This window comes from Heloderma suspectum, chromosome 1, assembly GCF_057233095.1.
Source record: "Heloderma suspectum isolate Gila_16-S chromosome 1, 16-S_ref, whole genome shotgun sequence".
Classification (NCBI taxonomy): domain Eukaryota; kingdom Metazoa; phylum Chordata; class Lepidosauria; order Squamata; family Helodermatidae; genus Heloderma; species Heloderma suspectum.
In genome coordinates, this window is record NC_139458.1 from 405,925,296 (window position 1) to 405,933,139 (window position 7,844).

Below are 7,844 nucleotides of genomic sequence, written 5' to 3' on the forward strand. Positions count from 1 at the left end.
GGAAATGACTGTACGACACATCCAATGTGTCGTACAGCAGCCTCCTCCCCCGCTCTGCCCTCCCATGGCTAGAGAGCTGCAATTTGCTGTCTAGCCAAAAATGTGGGGCAGGAGTAGTGAAAGGGAACAATCCCCTCTGTGCTTCTCCTGCCCTGCATTGCATAGGCAGTCACCTCTGAGTTCAGAGGCAGCTGCCTGTCTGCATAGGATTGCACCCTTAGTCAATGGAGGCATGCACCCATTAATGCATCCATTAATGTGTCCATTTCATTTCTTTTATGAAATTAAGGTATAATTTTGATATTGATAAGTATAAGAGTTTTTCCGTCTTATAATATTGTACTATTTTATATGACAATTATGTAGATTTATTTATTTTTCTATTAAGTGTATTATATTTTTTTCTTACTGGTTGTATACAATTCATATTATGTTCAATATTACATGTATGTGTAATTTATAAATAATAAAGCTATTAAAATGTGCACAAAATAGTCCCTCTTTTTTTTTGCTGACAAAAACAAACACACACCTCAGATGGAACTGGCATGGAATGGACTTGGAGATGGGAAAAAGCAGAAGTCTGTGGAAATGGATTTGACAGATTGGCCCATGTCTACATAGAAGACAACCTAAACCTGTGGATCAGGACCAATATTGTTGTGACAAATAACAGCTCCCCTAGGTAATGTACTATATTTACCAGGGGAGAAAAATCAAATGAGAAATGCAACTGCACTTCACAAGATTTACATCTGCAGGGGGGGAAAAAAGCCCAGTAGTGTAAAGCTATAAATATGTAATTCTTGGGATTAGCTATTAGTATATTTTAAGGGTGTATGAAACCCCACTTACCTGGCTGCGTGGGGTTCCGCGCGGGGGGGAGGTGATCTGGTCCTCCCCCCAGAATCCTCGACGGGGGGGGGAGCTGATTCGGTCCTCTCCCCCGGAATCCTGCCTGACCAGCTCCGCTCCGCAGCCAGTCCGCAGAGCCACCGGCCGGCCCGATCCACAGCAGGGCCCCCATCCGCTGCTGGGCTGCTGCAGACGCAAATGGCATCCTGCGTAGGGGACGCCATTTGCGTCCCTATGCTAGGCCATAATAGGCTACGTATATATTTACGTAGCCTATCACGGCTAAAGCGGGAACGCAAATGGTGGCCGCTATGCCATTTACGTCCCTGCCTTTTGCCGTGATAGGCTACATAGATACTTATGTAGCCTATCACGGCAAAAGCAGGGACGCAAATAGCGGCCCCTACGACGGCTGCCATTTGCAGCTTCAGCAGCCCGGAAGACGACCCGGAGCCGCCACCGCATCCACCGCCAGGTAGGTCCATTCCAGGGGGGATTGTGGGGGGGGGGCAGGGGGGTGAGGCCGTTCCGCCACGGATTCCTGGCGGCGGAATTCTCCAACATCCCTAGTATATTTGGAAAATGGAGTGTCTTTGTAAACTCAACAGATTTAGGGCATTCATAAAACGAATGGTTGGCGAGTCAAGCCCAATTTATTATTTATTATTTATTATTTTATTATTAAATTTATTAATCGCCCATCTGGCTGGTCACCCAGCCACTCTGGGCGATGTACAGCGTACAATAAAACAGTTTAAAACAATAAAATTCTACAGTAAAAACATTTTCTAAAATACCCTAACCCACCCCAAATGCCTGCCTGAACAACCACGTTTTTAATGCACGACGGAAGCTCATTAAAGAGCTCATTTTAATATCATAAAATATTGTTTTATTTCTAGACAATAGAAATGTCTATTCCTTGGCAAATTTATGCACTGCATTTCATTTTCAGAGCAATAAATGCCAGTTCCAAAAACACTTGCAGAAGTTAGTAACGCTTCAGTATTATTTTTCACTCTGATTACTCAGCAGTCATAAAAGACAGACAGACAGACAGGCAGGCAGACAGGCAGGCAGAGGTTATTTCAACTTTACAGTCAATTTGATTTAATGTCCCATCTTTACTTTTAGCTCTTTCTGGTGAATTAAGACAAAACTGGGGATGATTGCAAGCAACTCAACTGACACAATGCAAAGGATATTTCCTGGCTTCATTACATCAGGACACAGCAGCAATTAAACAGAGAATATGACCCCAAAGATATTAAAAATGGTTCTGTATTAGAGGTTACAGGAACCACGGACAGGATCTTATGTTGTTGTTGATGATGATAATAGTAATGGTACTACTACTAATTTATACACTACCACCTATGTACATGGAGTTGGATCCAGATTTAGCAACAAACTACAAGTTATTTTCATCCCATAGCTGCAAGTTAGCATTTTATCTACCCTAGCATAAGTGCATGTGGCCTTGATTTGGATCAGGACCACCACACACCAGTAGGGGCAGAATAAATCACCCCCTCATTTTCCCCCAAATTCCTCCCTTGTGGGGGTTAAAAAGAGAAAAGGCTTTAATTGATGCCAATGGAGACTTTTTTTTTCTTTTTTAACCCACTGCAGGACAGGGGCTGTTTTGAAGACAGCCCACATACTAACCTGCCCTGCAAAAATGTACGTTCCTAGAAATGGCCAGCTATCCCCCAAATTCTTGGTAAATAGAGACAGCTCTAGCATATGGAATCCACTTGAATTAAAGCCCAGGCAACAATAGGGAGCCAATGTTTCATTTCCAAAAAGGAGAGGCAATTGAGCTGATGTCTACCTGGAAGTCGCACAATCTGTACTGAATCCCAGACATGTGTGGAGCAGGCTGTGAAATTCTTTCCTGACCTCTGGAGTCAGAATCAGACATCCCCAAAGGTCTCCATTCGACACAGCTTTGAACAAACACACTGTAATTTTAGTGTAGCTGCTTATGCCACCTGGCTCCCTGCCTCCTGGCTCCCTTTTCTGTAGCTTCCAGACTAGGGATGGACAAATCTGTCAGGTTCACTTTCTCCCACATTCATTTGGTGTGTTTGTTTTGTTTTGTTCTCAAGTTCTTTCCCTCTCCTCTATTGGGAAATTTGCAAATTTTGCAAATTTCTTATAAAACACGCACTGAAACAGCTAAATTCTCACCCATCTGCACTGGCCAGTTTCAACAGCTATCCCTAGCCATGTTGTACCTGCCTGCTATGCAGCTGTTATGAGGAAAATGACTGGAAAAAAGAGAGAGAGGCAGCATTGCTATTTCAGCATCACAAACATAGTTGAATACACAGGGATTCAAACCCAGATTTTAAAAGCTAAGCACTCAAAGCCATCTGCCTGGATGGATGAACCTGTCAGGTGCACTTTCTTCCACGCTCGAATTGTTTTAATTTCACATTCTTTCCATTCTATTTATGAAGAAATGTGAGCATTCTGGTCCCAGGGCATGGTCTGAAGGCACATGAGGCAGCCACCTTGCTGAAGCTAAGCAGCTCTGGGCCTGGTCAGTGCTTGGAGGGGAGACCACCTGGGAACCACATGTAGCCACCTTGAGTTCCACGATGGAAGAAAGGTGGGATATAAATGTAATAAACAATAAATAAATAAATAAAAATAAATAAAAATGAAGTTCTTATCAAAAAAGACGAACCAAAAGAAATTCTCACCCATCCCTATTCCAGGCAAGGAAGTATTTCACCTAAAAGGTTCCCCTCAGGAATATACTGTTACGAAGTCCCATCTGTCTCCCCACCCCCACAAAACACTTAGAAAGTTATAGGTAGCACTTTCTTATTGTTACAGTGGTGATGAGCACTCTGAGCATGCTCAGTGGCACAGTCAGGGCCAAATTAAACGCAGTGGAGGCTGGTGACCCCTATGTCAGCAGGGAAGTTAATAACAACATAACAACATAAGAAGAGCCATGCTGGATCAGATCAAGGCTCCATCCAGTTGTTTCAAACACATTTTGAACTGAAGGTGTATTTTCAATGCATACAGACACGCAAATGTTCACATGGATTTTTTAAATACAAATTTGCAGATTAATGCAGAAACAAGACGGAACAGATTCATGAATGAGCAGATGTGAAATTGGCACAGACTGGAATCCAGACTGATCTGAATGGGCAGATGTGAAGTTGACATGGACTAGAATTCAGTCTGATCCATCCATCACTTCTCATAGCACCAGATAAAAGGGAAAAGGATTTGTGTGTTATTTAACAACTCATCAACCTTTCCCCCATTTCTTTTGAGTTTTACCTCTCCTCTTTTAGCAGCTTTGTCATTTTAAATTCCACCCCACCAAAACACTTCAGCCCATAAATACAAATGAAACCCCACCTTCTTCAAATATAGTAATTTATTAAATGCAGTTTCATGCATTTGCTCCTTTAAAGCCTTGTGTCTGCAGGGGGAAGCACTGTCTCTTCTTTGATGGCATGATAAGCAAAACTAAATGATCGATTAGGAAGATTGATTTATGCTGTTGACACTTTCCAGGCAGTTTATAGAGCCCTAACGAGGCAGCTGTTTGAGCCCTAAATGCAGATGGGCACACATCATTTTCCACAGATAACATTGTAGTGCTTTTTGAAAAAAAATCATCACTGTATTATTTGCTCTTTCACCTTTTAAAGTTTTGCTGGTACTGTGTTTTCACTCAAATATTGGGACCCTTTAAAATAAGCTGTGTGCTTCCGATGTCAGTTTGACTTGTCAGCAACCTCCCCCCCCAAAATGCTCTGGCATCTGGATATGTCCATTTCTGATCTAAGGCTTGAAATTTTGAACCTATTCACCCGGCACACCGAGAGGTTAACACCCCACATCTGTTTAAAACAGAAGGGGCACAGTTTTGAAGGCGTGACCTTATGGTATAGGGTCAGGTTGCAGCGCCAAATTAATGCACCAGATGTCAAATATAGTAAGAAATTTCAAAAGAGAAAAGGGCACTCAGGGAGAATTCTGGCAACTGGCATCCTTCTGGGTTCTGAAACAAATATTCCTGAGAGCATGAAAAATCAATGTCTATCTGATTGAAAGTGACATGTGCAAACATGTCAAATACTACGGCAAGCAAGGACACCATTTAAGCAGGGCACATGGAGCAATACTCCCTCCCATATTTTTCAGACAACATCTTACAATTGTTCAGAAGCAATGGTGTCTCTGGGCATAGAGGATAATGCTGTCCATGGTTACTGGTCATAATGGCTATATATTACCTCCAGTATCAGAGGCAGTATGTTGGGGAATGTGAACAGAAGGATGCTGTTGCTCTAATGCCCAGGTTGCGGGGTTCCCATTGGCACATCTGGTCATCCACTGTGCAAACAGAATGCAGGACTGCTCAGGCCTTTGGTCTGATCCAGCCTGGCTCTTCTTGTGTTCTTGCCAGGTCCAGGTTTGACGGGGCCTCGGGCAAATCATCCTCAGCGCGTGTGTGTGTGGAGTGGCGGGGAGGTGGCTCCCTCCATGGTCTCATCCTCCTCACTGCCATTGCTATTTTCTGCTGCTCACTTGTCAGGGCAGGAAGAGAGCAGGTATGGTACAGTGGGTAAGAGACTGGGCTACAGGACATCCCAAGCCTGAATCTGGCCTCTGTTATAAACTCAGTGGGTGGCCTTAGGCAAGCCACTCTCTCAGCCTCAGTCTCCCCCACCCCACCTGTAGTATGGGGGTAATATGGAGGCTGTTGTAAGGATTACAACTAGATAAATGCATGTGTCAAAGCTCCCTCCTGACTGTGCTTTAACAATTGAAGTAGCTATGGAAAAGTATGATTAGGAACGTAGGAAACTGCCTTATATTGAGCCAGACCATTGCTCAATCTAGCCCAGTGTTGTCAACACTGACTGGCAGCAGCTCTCCAAGATTGCAGGCAGGGTTTTTTTCCCCCCAGCCCTACCTGGAGATGCCGGGGATTGAACCTTGGGACCTTCTCAATGCAAAGCAGGTGCTCTACCACTAAGCCACTGCCCCTCCTCAAATTAGTAGTAGTAGTAATTGTAGTAGTAGTGGTGGTGGTGGCAGTGGTGGCAGTAGTAGTAGTAAGGATGTGGCTGCAGCAGACCTTGCTTGTCCTCCTCACTTCTGTAGTGACTCACTTGCTCTTCCCCTTAGGCGCAAAGGGCGGGTGGCAAAACAGGCAGCAACCATGCAAAGAAGAGGAGCAGAAGGGCCAGAGGGCTCTTGGCAGTGCACCCTCTGCCAGGGCATAGACTTCGGCAGGTGCCTGACCATGCCAACCCCTGACGCCAGCCCTGATTCTGATTATCCTAAGGTATAAAACAGTAAGCTCACCGAAGTTTGCTTAAAATACACGGCTCTGGTTTTTTTTCTGGCTATTTAACATTGAAGATATCCAGCGGATCTTGCTGTGGATCTTGTTCTGCTCCCAATACTGAATCTTTGTCTCACCCAGACCCTCTGCCCCTGTCATTGAAGCCTGAGATAATGCCTCCGTCTAGTGGCAGGGGGGGTCGGTCCCCCTAGGCTTACAAAGGCTTGCTTTGAGATTTAGAACTAGCAGTTTGGAAGCTTAACAGGAAGGATACTGACCTCTGGGCTTCCTGTTGCTCCTTCTATCCCACAGCCAATGTAATAAGTGCTAAGTGAATTTACTCTGACAGTTTCCTGTACTTCCCCTCATATTTACTCCTGGTACCACGATTCTTATTGTATTATTTTATGGCCACCATACCCACACACATACAAAAAAACAGTAGCAGCAGCCAACAGCGATGGTAGCACAGGAGCATGGAAACACTAGGGATGAATGAGAACATTTCTGTTTGGAAATCACGCGAACATGTCCCATTTACAACCTCGAATGCGAACATGAACGCTTTTCTTCCAGAAATGTTTGCAAATTTTTGAATTTGTGACCACATTGGAAAAAGGATTAAAAAAAAAAATTAAATGCACTTTGAAATGGTCATTTATTTATTTATTTTTAAGTATGCATTTCCACACTTTAGTCTATGAGAGGAAAGTGCAAACTTATGAAAAATGCACACAGAAATGCACACTTTGCCTATATATATATATATATATATATATATATGTATGTATGTATATGTATATATAAAATCAGCCTTCCCCAGCCTGGTGCCTTCTAGATGTTTTAGACTACAAGTCCCAGAATTCCTAATCATTGGCTGGCTGGGGCTGATGGGAGTTGAATTCTAAAACATCTGGAGGACACCAGGTTGGGGGACGATGCTATACATGTTTACTTATGGCCAAACTACACATTACATTAATTGTGTAGGATATAGTTGACAAGTAGCTTTTTTTAAAAAACACTAGAGTGAGTGTACACAGCCCCCATTTGAATCAGGACCACCATGCACTCATAGAAGAGGATTATACCTTTTCTCCCCACTTCACCCCCACACATACACTGTTTGCTTCCCAAAACATCCCCCCCCCCGCCTTGCATGGGGGTTAAAAAAAAGAGAAAAATCCTCAATTGATGCCAATGAAGACTTTTTTCTTTTTTAAAAAATCTCTTCACATGGGGGGGGGGGGTGTTCAGGAAGCAAATGGTGGCAGGGGGAGGAGGTTTAATCCTTCCCTTCCAGTGTGCAGTGGTCCTGATCCAAGTCAGGGCCAAGCACACTTACTAGAAAGTAAATGACAAAGACATGCCTCAGCCTCACACTACACAATTAATGTAATGTGTAGTTTAACTCCTAGAAGCAAGATCCACTGAGTTCAATGGGACTCACTCCCAGGTAATTGCCTATAGGCTTGCAGCTGTAGCCAATAACCACACTACTAAGGCCTGCTTCAACATTCCTGTGTACTCTGGAAGACTAAGAACTATGCTCTCTGCTTACTGACATGGCGGAAAATGCCACACGTCTTCAGGGTCCCAGAAGTACTTTTTACACACATTCTTGTGCAGTAGAGTGTTGGGGATGAACTGTAACATA